At 32.5% G+C, this 15,779-nt stretch overlaps 1 long non-coding RNA gene across 1 annotated transcript; it reads left to right on the top strand.

The window, feature by feature from the left end:
- Positions 1–114: 114 nt before the first annotated feature.
- LOC127841614 (uncharacterized) lies at positions 115–15,573 on the top strand. The gene is made up of 3 exons (XR_008031182.1): positions 115–169; positions 13,349–13,931; positions 14,827–15,573. It is a non-coding gene; the product is annotated as an uncharacterized LOC127841614 (long non-coding RNA).
- Positions 15,574–15,779: the final 206 nt, after the last annotated feature.

Here is a 15,779-nt window from a genome sequence, read left to right as displayed (position 1 = left end):
AATATTTATGTATACATCAATTAGACGAACCTGTAAAAGAAGGATCGGTGGGACTGATAAACTCATCGATTAAAATGCTTGGTAACTGTGGAATAAAAGCGATTCGCTGATGTGCATTAAGATATATCAGGGAAGGATATTGAACATAGTACGAACAGAAAAACTAGAGGTAAGCTTTTCTAACGTATAACAATGTAAATACGATTTTATATTTATTTAACTTAAATTCATTCAATTGACTGAACGTTCGCTTAAAACAAATATAATTTACTTCGAGCCTACAATGTAACAAAGGATAGATTATTGTGTAATTGTTTTATTGATAGAGTATATACTTTAAAATGTTACACTTACTCATACAAAAGAATAATTACGTATATATAACATTAATTTAGACCATTAAGAACCTCCAAATGTCAACACATTTCAAAGCCTGTCGTGCTTACTTATCTTACTTGGTACCAACGACTCTAGATGAGACGCATATGCAACGGGACCGTATCGGCAACTAGCTTGTCGATACTTTGTCACGTGACCGGTAGCTATCGATTAGCGTACATCGAAGCGCCGAGGTTATATATTTTGATGTACCCACTCGTGTCTTTTTTTATATTATACTTTCATTTCTCGGCCGATTTTGACAAATTATATATCATTAGAAAGCCTTCGTTACGTTGTTTTCAGATATATAAGTATATATATATTTTTTCTGATTTGGGCAGCCCGGCGAGTTATAACTTTAACTTTTGCAAATATCACACCGTTTTAGAGTCTAGATTTACGGTTGACATGTTCGTACTTTTTACCGATTTGTAGCGTTTATATTTGGAGTTCAGTTTTAAAAATAACATCTTGCTTATGAGAATAGAATTCTGCATACGATAAAACATGGTTTTAAAAATGAAATAAAGTAAGGAATGAGTTTGTATGAAAGAATCGCGCGATTCTTACGCAGAGAACTGATGCTACGGTCTTGGCGATTATGCTTTTGTTTATATACCGGCCATTTAATTTCCTTTGTCATGATTATTATATTTTTTATGGAATATATTGAAAGATTGTGTTCACGAAACACAGCAATAAAGCTATTTATTATTGAAGCTTGATAAATTAACGATTTCATCTCTTGTTTATAACACAGACAGGGTGTTAATTTTATTACGAGACAGCGTATATAGCAGACCTTCTTGATATTTTTCGGCCGGGATTTTAAAGAATCTTTAAATAAATTTAACTAATTGATAATTTAAGGTAAATAACCTTTCGCATAATTATATATTACAAGATAAGTATGGATGCAAAGCATCAAAGGGCGTCGGGAATTTCAGTGTAAAAGGCACTCAATGAAGTTACATCGAACAATTTTTTTTCTACTGTAAATATTTATATATTGGCCGATTATTTTAGACAAAATATAAAAAGAAACTGGTATTACCCTTATCTATGATTTTGTGTTATAACCCCAAATAACCATTATTTATGATGTTGTGTCACAACTACCAAATAACCATTATCTATGATTTTGTGTTGTAACCCCCAAATATTTCATAGTTCATTTTATTTACATTGGTTTCCTTTTTTTACTGGCATCCGTGTGCAGTATTCATTAATAGAACAGAACTGTGTAGGTTTAAAAAATCTGCTTCATCTTGTAAGCGTAATTTCATATTTTTATCAACTTCAAGGGAAGATGATTATTAACGTATTCTTATATGGTTCATTTACGATAGGGCTTGAGTAATCATTGATATGAAAACTTTGTAAAAGTTTGAAAAAAAAATGAATGCAAACTGTAAATTGTATAAACAAGCTGCATTTCACAATATTAACAAATTCAGTAAAATATCATAATAGATTTATTGCTCCGATATTCATCATTTTCAATAGGGTTCGAGTAATACTGATATAAAACATTTAACAAGTTTGGAAAGATTCAGACGAAAGCTGTGAAATATTTTAAACAAGTGGAAATTCTTTATTTTCTCAAATTTAATAGACAAACAAATCTGGACTTATTGTCCCGATGTTTCTCATTTTAAATGAGGTAAAAATGCTCATTGATATGAAGACACTGTATGTTTGGAAAGAATCTGATGAAAAATGATGACATAATCATATAATTATGAGCTTATGGTCCGATATTGCTCATATAGTGTTTGGGTTGGGTCCTCATTGATAAAAAAACCTGTGCAAGTTTGGGAAGAATCGGATGAAAATTTTGGAACAAGGATTTCAAAATTTCTCATATTCTAAGGAAGATAACTATGGACGTAATGGTCAGATAATACTTAAGGGTCAATACCACCTGGATAGTAATACGTGTCGTGCTTCGCGCTCTATATGTGGTTCTTAAAACACAAACTAGGAGTATTGCTTGATTCCATGGAAACGGGTTGCTGGGACACAGCTCCTCCTTGATAAGCGGCTGCTCCTCCTTTATCGCATCTCAATGTTAAAATCAATAATACGTGTCGCGCTTTGCGCTCTATATGTGGTAGGGATAGTACTAAGAGCCTATGATAGACAACCATAAAAATACATGGACAATAAATGTGTTGTTTGCATTTATTTGTTAATACAAAAACACGTGTACTTTTATAAGATATTTAAGTGATGTAAGACATTTTAATTAACGTTGTCACCACGCGATCACCACACCACTTATTATCAAATAAAAAGTATTATTGGTTGCTATGGAAACTAAAAAATAATAGGACAATAAAAATATGTTACAATATCGTTCAATTTACAAAACTAAAATTAACCCAATAACATGATTAACACTGCATTGCAATGTATTCTATGAAATGTTAAAGAAGCACTGTGCTTAAAGTAGTACATTACTCAGTGATAACAATACATTTATATTCAAATTATTGGTCCAAACAGTTATCCTGGGCCCGTATTCACCAACCGATTATTAGACTTAAGAATACAGAATAGACTTGGAACCAAGAAAAATGTGTTCAGTGCTTGAATATATACAGGCCTCCACTGGTGATTATGTCGTCAACAAAATGTTCTATATGAAGAATAATATAGATAGAGATGTTTACTGCAGAGTTTGACTCAAAATTCAAGAAATCTGTGAATATTCTAATTTGAAATTTTTTCTTTATTCTTAGACTTAAGTCTATGAATTGTTTGGTGAATACGGGCCCAGGACACCACAAACATATAGCTACATTTTACATCTTTACAGCTGATTATTAAGTCATTCACTTCTCACCTTTTTTGAAAGTTGATTACAGTTTGATAACAATTTTAAAAATTTAGCCTGAAAGAACCACTTTTTAAAATCATTCTTTGTTAAATTGTAAGAACATTCATACATATTTGCATGACAAAACCTGTCAACAATTTAAATAAGCTCTTAGTCCAAATACACGTCTGATAGATAGTACAATATTACATATTTACTATTCAAAGTAAAATTGCAGATTAATTGAACAAAATATGTAAAGACTCTGGAATATCTTACAAATACATACATAATCTGTTTACCATGTTCAAAATTGATCGAGCACTGGACCAATTTTCTTACGAACACATACATTACATGAACATAAGTTATCTGTAAGTTGTCCATTTTCAGAGTATGAACAATAAGGAAAAGGCAAAACTGTCAAATCATGAACATTCAATATTACTTCAACATCAAAACATTACTCTTTCCGCTTTTGTTTGTGGCTTTACCGGGCCTTTCAACATTAGGCAATGGGCAGGTAGAGTCTTTTGTTACCTGTGACCTGCACAACTCCCGAATATAATCGTACAGATACCACTTTCGTTCAGGTGTAAGGCCTGGTCCTGAGATTGTCACTGGCAATTGTGACCGGTGAATGTCATTGAAGCTTATTCTTTTTTCAATAAGCTTATTTTTATTACCTCACCATTGTGAAGTTCACTGCATGAAACAAAACCAGGTTCTATTGAGCAGAACAGAAACTTGTGATACCTCAAAAGTCCCTTCAAAGGCACGAAAAACTTGCTTAAGCAGAGCCGCCAGCCATGGGAATCAAAATCCTCATCTACAATGTGTGGGTGGGTGTGTCTGTTGCGGGAGGATTTTTCTACGCTGTTTGCTACATCCTGTAATAAGGAGCAAAACACATTTAATTTATTTCATTTGAATAACAACCAAGTACACATATAATAAGTAAAAATTGAAGAAATTGTTTGATGAAAATCTAACCGTGAAAAATGAAACAAAACAGTTTTGCAATATCCAGAAACTAACAAAGTGAGTTTTATAAATTATTCTATAAACGCGATTTCATGTTTAGAACAGCAAGTATTGTTAAATCACGTATGTAATAAGGCGCGTATTTACTGTCAATTAAAAATGCATGTCTATTAACTATATCTCCAAACTAAAATATGTCTAACATGGTATTAAGTCATTGAAAGTGGTAGAATTACCTGCAAAATTTCTGCATCCATGTGTCTCAACTTGTTCTTCCAAATGCCAAAGTGTTGATCCGAAGCGAATTTGGTGTGTCCAGCTATCATCATGCTGAACCCAATTTTGTGATGCAAACCTAAAAGAAAAATTACATTAAAAATGGAATGGAATTGTTCACAACAAGATTTGAATTGGTCCAATTAAGTCTAGCTAATCTGTTAACCCTTATTAACTATTACTTAATTCTATCAAAGTATATAGTTATAAGGCACAAAATAAATTAACAATCAATATAACCAAACATGGCTTGTTTTTTCATACACACCTTTTGCTATTCTCCACATTAGATTCCACAAAACGACTATATTCTTGTTTTGGCCACTGCGGTTATCAGCATGAAGGAGTGCATGTGCCTCACCTGCCCCATAGCACTGGAAGTAGTGGTGCAGATAGCTGACCAAAGTGTTGGCACCATTACCTGGTGATCTACCCTCATCAGCTATGTAAAATACTTGTTTTTCGTTATTGAAAAAAGAACATAAGAAACAATTAGTCTTTTTACAATTTATTTACCTTATCAAATGAATTTTATTTATGCACTGACATATTACAAATGAATTCGTCATCTTTTATTTAACCAATCTACATGTATGACAAGTATCTGAATAATCTAAATCACTTTTCTCATCATGTTCACTTTCATCTGATAGCGATACTGAATATTCTGAATATCCATGTACGGCTTTGATTGCACATTGGGGTTGTAAGACACTATCACCAAAGTAAAGAGATTCAACCTCAGGAATTTCATCTAAAAAATTACTGCCCTGACTATATTCATAAGGAATCATGGAGCCTTGACTTTGTTATGACATTTTTTTTCAAATTTCCTTCCGTTAATATTGATGTTGCGATGTAAAAGTAAACAAAGAAGTTTGACATAAAAGTATTATAATGTCACTTCCGGGTTAATTCTTTTGTTCATTTTCTAACTAAATAAAACAGAATATTCATATGACAACTGCCGTAAAATCAATAAATACCTTTCTGAGATGTATCCTTCCATTTATCAGCCGTGTCATGTACGTATTATTAACACTAAGCCAGTTATTTCGCTCGAGATTAACTCTCAGTCGTTGACATCGCCATTTTGGAAATCCGACAAGGGCACATACTCCGACAAATACTTTAAGGTCTGTTGTCGATATCGTAATTTATAGTAATTAAATGTCATTTAACAATATTGCCAGTGTATGAGATGTATTATTAGTAGTAAGAAGGGTATACACGTCTTTTTTAGATGGAATTGCAATTACTTAAAGTGTGTAATTTGCCGTAATCTAATTGACATTTTAAAATCACGTTTTTCTCAACAACGTCATTTGCGCAACAATACCCCAAATCGCTGCGAATGTCACATTTGCCTAGTCCCTGTGATCTTTTATTATTGCCCAGTCCCTGTGATCAGTTATTAATTAAAAGAATTAGCTTTGCATTATTGGCAATACAGATTGTAGTAAATGCAGTACTTATTTACACTAATTTACACAAAAAATCACCACTATGCAAGATATTCTGACAAAAATATATACATTGATCAGTAAAATAACTTCTCCCAAAAGCGAAAAAGAAAACGTAGTACATACTAGTCGCCGAAATTCAGTGCGACGCCAATAACCTCTTTGAAAAAACACAACAACAAACGATGAATTGTTTAACACCCATTTTATTTGAAGTATGCAAAGCCGAAAAATATCAAGAGGGTCCGCTGTCTCATAATAAAATTAACACCCTGACTGTGTTATAAACAAGAGCTGTAATCGTTAATTAATTAAGCTTCAATAATAATTAGCTGAATTGATATGTTTTAGAACAAAAAATTCAATTTATTCCATAAAAATAATAATAATTATGTCAAAGGAAATTAAATGGCCGGTATCTAAACAATAGCATAAGCGCCAAGACCGTAGCATCAGTTCGGTGCGTTAAGACCGCGCAATACTTTCTTCCGTCTTCATTCCTTTCTTACTTTCATTTTAAACCATTTTTTCTATCGTATACAGAATTCTATTTTCCTTAGCAAGATCCAATTTTTAAAACTGAACTCCAAATATAAACGCTACAAATCGGTATAAAGTACAAACATGTCAGTCTAGATTCTAAAACTCCAAACGTTCGGAGCGTTATGACCGCGCGCTACTTTCGTACAAACTCTTTCTTTATTTACTTTCATTTTAAAACCCGTTTTAATTCTATCGTATACAAAATTCTATTCTCCTAAGCAGGATGAAGTTTTAAAAACTAAACTCCAAATATAAACGCTACAAATCATTATAAAGTACGACCATGTTTACCGTAAATATAGATTTTAAAACTGTATGATATTTGCAAAATTTAAAGATATAACTCGCCAGGCTGCCCATATCAGAAGAAAAACTTAATATATATTTATATATCTGAAAACTACGAAACGTAGGCTTTCTAATGATGTATAATTTGTCAAATAAAATAATGATAAATAAAAGTAAAATTAGAAAAAAGACGTTAGTGGGTACATACAAATGTATAACCTCGGCGCTTCGATGTACGCTAATCGATAGCGACTGGTCACGTGACAAAGTATCGACAAGGTTAAACCACAGGGATCGTTAGGTAAAAAATACTCTATTATACTATATACATATATACAAGGGATACAACTGTCAAATTTCCTGCACAACATCATGGTTTGAACAATAGCAAAAAAATCGCTTCCAAAAGCAATAATTACACCAAAAAAACTGTATAACAACAGCTCAGACATTTATCTATCAGATAATAACTATGTTTATAGCAGTAAAAGTGTCCATAGTTGTGTTTGAAACGAAAGTTTCATGAAAAACAGTAAACTTTTCGAAATGCGACACAGGTGTGCACACCCACTTTTCATAATTTAATAATTACAGAGAAGTTGAGCAAATTTTACCTTGTTTTATTATCCATAGACACTTTATTAATGAAAGTAGACACCTTCCATAATTGCATGTAACTGCATATATGTAAAACACCGTACATATTAAATTTGTTTACATTTCTACTATCTTCAAGGATTTGTATGCAATTTGTCAGGTAATGTTACGTGGAACGTGAATGGCTGGATTTATTACTGCAGTGGAATTTCAACCAATCAAATCCAAGTTAGAAATACATGTGAACTATCCAAAATGAAAGTAAAACATTGTCATTGTGAAATTGAAGCAGATTGATATAAATTTCTAGCAAAATATGCTCACTAAATAGTAATTATGTTCTATTTTACTATGAAAAAAAACTATCAAAGGAATATGTACCAGCAGAAGAGCTTTATAACAAAGGAATAAGAAAATTACTTCTAGAATTCTCAGTTTTCAGCTGTGCACACCTGTGTCCAAGTAAGGATTTTTTAGCATTTTGAATGAAACTTTCTCTCTTAGTTCAATGAAAAGCTTGTACTTTATTGCCAAGTGTATTATTTTCTGAAAGATAAATGTCTTGGCTGTTGTAATACAGTTTAATTGGTGTATTTATTGCGTTTGGAAGCACATTTTTCGCTATTGTTTACACCATGGTTGTGTGCAGGAATTTTCACAGTTGAATCCCTTGTATATATATATATGTAGTATAATAGAATATTTTTACTTAACGGTCCCTATGGGTTAAACGCGCGAGGGTAAAACCTAACATGTTCATTTCTCGTGTTTAACTCACTATAAATCCATTAATAAAAACGGAAACATTATAAAAGTTATATTTTTGAGAGAGGAATTTATAAACAACAAGAAAACGTATAAACCAAAAAAATCGGATGATTTATTTTTGCATAAAATTGAATTTACTAAAGTAAGGGTCAAATAATGGATTCAACTCCAGTCAATATACGCTCCGTGTTGGTACAGAACATTCGTTTTTTAATTATTTTACCAGGTGACGTTTCTTCCCGCGTATTTTTCCTATAAGGTCAGCAGCTGTTCATATTAAGTGTTATTAACGTTAAGTGACTGCAAGGCAATGGACAAGACGTCTTATTTAAATACAGCAAAAGTAAACTCCATCAATACCACTTCTTTAATCATGAATAAATAATTGAGCGTGGTAAGACACATTCATAAAAAAGAACACTACTAACCAGTATTAATTTACTGACAATTTATAACATTTTTCCGGGAAAGCAAGAATCAGTGTAGCTAATATAAAGGTGTGTGTTTTTCGTTATTTTCCTGTTTTCATGGTTTTAACATCATCATCATCATCATCATCATCATCATCATCATCATCATCATCATCATCATCATCATCATCATCATCATCATCATCATCATCATCATCATCATCATCATCATCATCATCATCATCATCATCATCATCATCATCATCATCATCATCATCATCATCATCATCATCATCATCATCATCATCATCATCAACAACATCATCATCATCATCATCATCATCATCATCATCATCATCATCATCATCATCATCATCATCATCGTCATCATCATCATCATTTTCAACTGCCTTAAAAAACCAATTTTCAGCTTGATATGCTTGAGTTTGTTTTATTACTTACGTCACACTTATAACTTTCTGGAAACTTTTGTAAATCAGTAAGCTGATACCCGTACTACCATACTATTGCTTAAGTTAAAACATTGGCCTGTGTGCTGTTTACTTGCTGTTGACATATACATCATAATAGCGTTATTTTTGTATCGTGTTTTTCATATGCAATATGATTGTAGATACATGTATTATGTCTGGATACCTATCTTTTGGACTTTGTTTCTTTTGCAATATTGTTGTAACCTTTGTAACTAGAATGTCTGTTGGGTGCTGTACAAATCACCGTTTAAACTGTAGATCATTAACTTAAAATTTTTGCCTTTGTTTACAAACGGTACTAACAGCCAACTGGACTGGCGCACAACAAATAACCATTTACTTAACTATCATTTTGTATGAGTATTAACATACGTACTCTAAATGTTAAAGGGCTTAATAACAAAGACAAACGCACACAAATTTTCAAATGGTTAGACGAAAAACAATATAATATATGTCGTTAACAGGAAAATCACCTAACACTTACTTTAGCACAAACCTCGAAAAACGAATAGGACGGAGATATTTATCTTAGTGGACAACACACAAATAAACAAGGAATCGCTTTTTTGATCAAAACTAATACAGGAATAACAGTGGATAACTTTAACGAAATAATAATTGGCAGACAAGCAAGTATAGATATAAAAATACACGAAACACAATTAACATTAATAAACGTTTACGGACCTAACATAGATCAATCAAAATTTTACGAAACACTGCAATCCTATATAATAAGTAACCAAAACAAAACATTATAATCGGAGGTGATTTCAATATTGTTCTTAACCCATTATTAGATAAAAGAAATGGGAACCTTTATACTCACTCAAACAATAGAAACATTTTGAATAACATAATTGAAAACTACAATTTAATAGACATCTGGCGTACAGTAAACCCGATTGATAGAAAATTCACCTGGCACTCAAACACAAAACCAACAATATTTGCAGATTAGACTATTTTTTGATATCTGAGTCACTTTGCAATATAATTGACAAATGCAACATTAAACCAGGTTTCATGACTGACCACTCGCTAGTTGAACTTAAACTACATAAAATACAACCTGAAAGAGGCCCAGGATACTTTAAACTTAATAATAGCATCCTATTAGATACACACTATCAAACACAAATAAAACAGGAAATAACCAATACAGTTCAAAATAACATAGATGCAAATCCAAACACCTTATGGGAAATAATTAATGGTAATATACGTAACACAACAATAAGATACACATCATTTAAACAAAAAGAAACATATAAACTTGAACTTGAAACCATGAAAGACATTGACAAACTTGAAAAACAGTTGCATGAAACAAACACAAATGATACCACCGCCATTGAAAATGAAACTGCCTTAAAAAAACTAATATTAGAAGGAATCTATCATACACACCTCAATGGCGTAATACTTCATGCGAGAGCAAAACATGTTGAACATAATGAAAAAAAAATACAAAATACTTTGCAAACATTGAAAAACGTAGAAGCGAACAAAAAATTATACACAAGTTAGTAGTCAATGGCAAAGACATAACAAACAGAAATCAAATACTAGAAGAACAACGCCTATTTTTCGAAAACTTATACAAACGAAAGAATGTCGAAAATAACACCCTTTTGAAAATACACATCATGCTTTAAATGAAGAGGAAAAACAATTATGTAACGGATTACTGACTGAATATGAATGAGGATAAGCTCTTACAGAAATGCAAAAGAACAAAAGCCTGGGATCTGATGTCATCACAATCGAGTTTTATAAAATATTTTGGAACGATATTAAAACACATTTAAATAATTCGCTAAATTATTCATTTCACAACAGAAGTTTAACTGCGCTTCAAAAACAAAGTATAATATCACGAATTCCAAAACCCGAAACAAACTTAGAATCCTTGTCAAACTGGCGCCCGATAAGCTTACTGAATAATGATTATAAAAAAAGTAACTAAAAGTATAGCAAACAGAATAAAACAAATATTACCATCAATCATTTCAAAATCTCAATCTGGTTTCTTAAAAGGACGTTACATTGGTGAAAACGTTCGTCTTATCCAAGAATGCATAAACTATTTCAACAATTCAAATAATCCTGGTCTAATATTCTTTGCAGACTTTGAAAAGGTATTCGATTCACTTGATCATTCATTTATGTTATCTTGCTTAGAAAATATGAACGTTGGTGAAAGCCTCATGCAAACTATTCTATACCGATATTAACAGTATACTCATTAACAATGGCTTCTTTTCAAACAGTTTTAACATCGAACGAGGGATTCGACAAGGATGTCCACTCTCATTATCTCTATTTATCATATGCATCGAGTTTCTATCACATAACATCCAATCAAATAATCATATAAATGGCATATCGTTAGAACATGACAACGAAATTCAACAGTCCCTATTTGCTGACGATGCAACTTATATCTTAAATGACAATAGTGACACATTCCATAACCTTATAGAGTCGCTAACCATTTTCGGAATGGCATCGGGTCTTAAACTCAACAAAAATAAAGGTACTGTGCTACGAGTAGGAAAGTAATGTCCATCATAAAAAAGAAATGAAATTCATTTGGACATCAGATGAAGCCGCCACGTTAGGAATTACATTTACAAATAATGAAAATGAAACAGTTCTAAAAATCATACTGCCTAAATTACAGAAATTTAAAAACTGCTTAAAATCATGGCAACACCGTAAACTTACATTAATCGGAAAAAAACACGGTGTTGAAAACGTTTGCACTCCCTAAATTAGTTTATGTACTAACAGTTCTCCCATATCCACCAAATGATATTATCAACGATATAAAATCAGCAATATTTAATTTCATATGGGACGGTAAGCCTGATAAAATAAAACGAACTCAGTTATTCAATTTGTAGAAAATGGAGGTATCCAATTAACAGACATCGACCCATTCTTGAATGCAATTAAATGCAGCTGGGTTAAAAGATACCTAAATAATACCAATACGAGTAAATGGAAATTATTCTACCAGAAAATCCTAAAAAAATATGGTGACTCCTTACTTTTTGTATGTAACATCAACAATACCATTTTGCATGAAATTGCAAACGAAAACATATTTCTATCTAGTGTTTTATCGGCATGGACTTATGTTACTCATAATCTAGAAACACAAATCACGAGTAAAACTATTTTATGGAACAACAAAGACATAACTTCAAACAATAATACTTTTTTCTATAAACACTGGTTTGAACAAAACATTAAATATGTCGACCAATTGTACGATTATCGAATATAGGACTTCTATTCTTTTGAGAATATATGTTATATATATACGGAATACCGTCAAGCAATTTCCGAATGTATTACACATTAATTAAAAGCATACCCGTACATATTAAATCTACAATTAATACAAATAACACACCATGTACTCAAACATCATTCACGGAAAACATACTTGCAAAACAAAACAAAACAAACAAACTATTTTACAAACTACAAATTAAACACCCAGCAGAAAACTTCAAGATTCAGAATAAATGGCAAAGCCTTCTTCGAGAACAAGAATTTAATCGGAAACAAATATTTATCATGCCATATAAAACAACTATAGATAGCACACTGAGAATTGGTCAAATAAATGCAAGAAATTAAATGTGTTACAGTAAAAAAAATCAATGTCGATTTTCTTTCTCAACATGCAAGAATCTTGGTATATTACAACCTTTATATGCTTATTGTGGTGTGCAACCAGCTTCATGTTAATAAGTAAGTTCCTTCTATCTGAGATTTCAAAGGTTGTATGCTTATTGCAGAGCCTGCCAGGGCTATGTTAATAAGTGTGCTACTTCCGTCAGAACATTCATAGGTTGTATGATTATTTTTTAGCCTGCCAGTATCATGTTTATTTGTTTTCGCTTTCCATCTGTGCTTTCATTGATGCATGCTTATTGTCAAATCTTCCGGTGTTACATACATGAATTTGCTTCTTCTCTTTAAGCTTTTAAATGATGTATTCTTACGACGGAGCCTGCCAACGTTACGTTTATTAGTGTGCTCCTTTCATCTGAGCTTTTATAGAACGTACATGTATGCGTATTGTGTGGCCTGCAAAACCCTTATGTTAATTATTGTGCTCCTTCATTCTGGACTTGCATGGAATGTTTTGTTTATGGTGCAGTCTGTCATCGTTAGGTAAATGAATGTGCCCGTTCTATCTGAGCTTTCAGAGGACGTATTCTAATTGTAGAGCGGGCTTATCACCCAAATGTTCTAAATAATTTTCACTGTGTTTAATCATGATTAAATTATGTTTAATAGGTGACACTGAACAATGGCGTGTTTCTACGACAAAAGATGACTATGAAGACAATTTTGTTGATGTTCACATTATGGCGAGTTTAGCAGAAGTGTTTAAGGAGAAGGAACGGTCGAACTGGCTCAAGGCATGGCTAGCAATAGACATTGCAAAATCTGGCTTGGAGCATTTAGCTGACAACGAGGCTCAGAATTTTCACCAGCACATTTACAACCAAGTAACATCTACTCTTAAGTCACAATGGAATACATGCAACATCTGCAACATGGCAAATTTACTGCGAAACCAACAGTGTCCAAACAATATTTGTGATAAAGTTTGCCAAGAAATTATCAACGAACATCGGTACAAAAAATGTTCTTGGAATAATACATCTGCGCAATTATGGCAAACGAACTATTGGGAAATAGCAAAATGTTACATCCAAACAAATGGATATGCTGACAAGATATCGACTCAAGATACAGACTTCAACGGAGTTGTCAGTTTTATGCTGAAGTCCACACACGCTTTGATAGCAAGTTTTCTTTTCCAATAACAAAAGGAAAGCCAACCCACAACAAGCCTGCATGCCTCCTGTATAAGGTAAGAACTCCAGTGCCTTCTGACAGAGGTAGTGTATTTTATACTAAATACTTTAAGCATAAGTATTACAGGAGTTATAAGTGTATATGAATGTACAATGATGTGAAATTGATATATATATAGGATATTTGTTGGATTCGGTGGAATATCGATTTTATTTCACAAGTGATCATAGAAAAAATATTTTCACGAGTGGCGCAGCCACGAGTGAAAATATATATTTTCTATGATCACGAGTGAAATAAAATCGATATTCCATCGAATCCAACAAATTTTCTTTTTATTTTATGCTTTTTTCACCGTTTATTTACTTTGAAAATGAGTTTATCTGGATAATTTCGCTGGAATCATGACGTCATTTTGTCGCAAAAATGACGTCATTTCACAGTAAAACAGTGGAAAATATCGATATTTTTCACTGTTATTTTTCACAGTTTGAAACAGTGCAATACCAGTTTTATTTCACTGATATTTCTCTATAAATCACCGGAAAGCATAAAATAAATAACTTTACATTTAAAGGATGTAACACTTCAAACAAGCATTGCACTGAAATTGTCTGCTATAAACATTTTACATAACCTAGCTTTTGTAATGTCCAAGGTTTTCTTTTAAATAAAAATACTGACATTTTTGCGGAGCTATTTTTGGCGCGCTATTAAACAGTAGCGGTCTAAACAGAACGTGTTTGTTTTATATTTCGCATATCGCCCAATTGATGCAAAAAGGTACTATGTGACATTTAACTTAATAGGCGCATGGTACCTTTCTGCGCTAATGGCGAGATATGATATACAAACGCTTACAAAAAAAATGATGTGCATGTTTTGATAATAGGATAACTGGCACATTTGCAAAAAACATCACATCTTTAGATAATGTGTTTTCATACTAGGCTCGAGAAGTCCACCAAGCCGTGCGGCACTCTTCAAAAATGAAAGTCACTGATGTCGATCTCCAAGACTATTTCACAACATTGAACAACCTGCTGAAAGATTCAAGATATCTCAGCCAAGATAACGTTGCCAAAAATGCTGTTGTTAAAAATTAGCCCAGGTGGTGTATTAGCGTTATGTCTTGTCATTTTACGACTTCCCTTGCTTATTGTATACAAATTATAACGTAACATATTGTGTCCTGCCTTTTTCACCATTGAATACTCATATCAAACAGATAAAGCACCATCACTATATCGTTTTGAGCTTATATGGGCTCTTACCGCTTATGGGGAGATTTTGTGATCATTTTTGTATCATGTGTACAGAGCCGATTGTTGTGCGTCGTCAGCATTTACATTGTTAACATTAGTCGCCATATTGAGTGACTAATTTTGTATAACTTTGACTGAATAGTTATGGCTGGTTTGAGGAGCGAGCTTGTTTTGGCATTATACAGACTTTATATATCAACATAACTTGCTCACGATATTTATTATGATATCTCGACATAAAAAGTATTGCTACTCTTCTGGAAAACAGGGCTTCCAAGTGGTGGGGCTGTTTAATTACCATCAGTCAAGTCATAAGCTATTCTCACTACGAAACATTGTTAACCCTCTGGTAGTAACACCGTTTACCGAATCATAAAACACATTGTTGCAGACATCTTAAATCTTGTAATATCCATGCAAAATTTGATAAATGATATGATAAATAGAAATGTATGGTTTTCGATTGGAACATTTGCTATAACAGTACAGTAAATCTTGCAAAAAGTAATACCTTTTGCTCATTAATCGTGAAACCTGACACCTTCCGTAAAAGGTTGTTCTTATGATATCAGCCGGGTTTACAATCGTCCCTAACAGTTGAAATATATAGATAACAAGTGAGGGGAGATTCTCAGTGT

This window comes from Dreissena polymorpha, chromosome 8 (assembly GCF_020536995.1).
Source record: "Dreissena polymorpha isolate Duluth1 chromosome 8, UMN_Dpol_1.0, whole genome shotgun sequence".
In the NCBI taxonomy this organism is placed as follows: Eukaryota; Metazoa; Mollusca; class Bivalvia; order Myida; family Dreissenidae; genus Dreissena; species Dreissena polymorpha.
The sequence above is the reverse complement of the archived record's forward strand: the minus strand, read 5'-3'. Positions and strand labels throughout refer to the sequence as shown.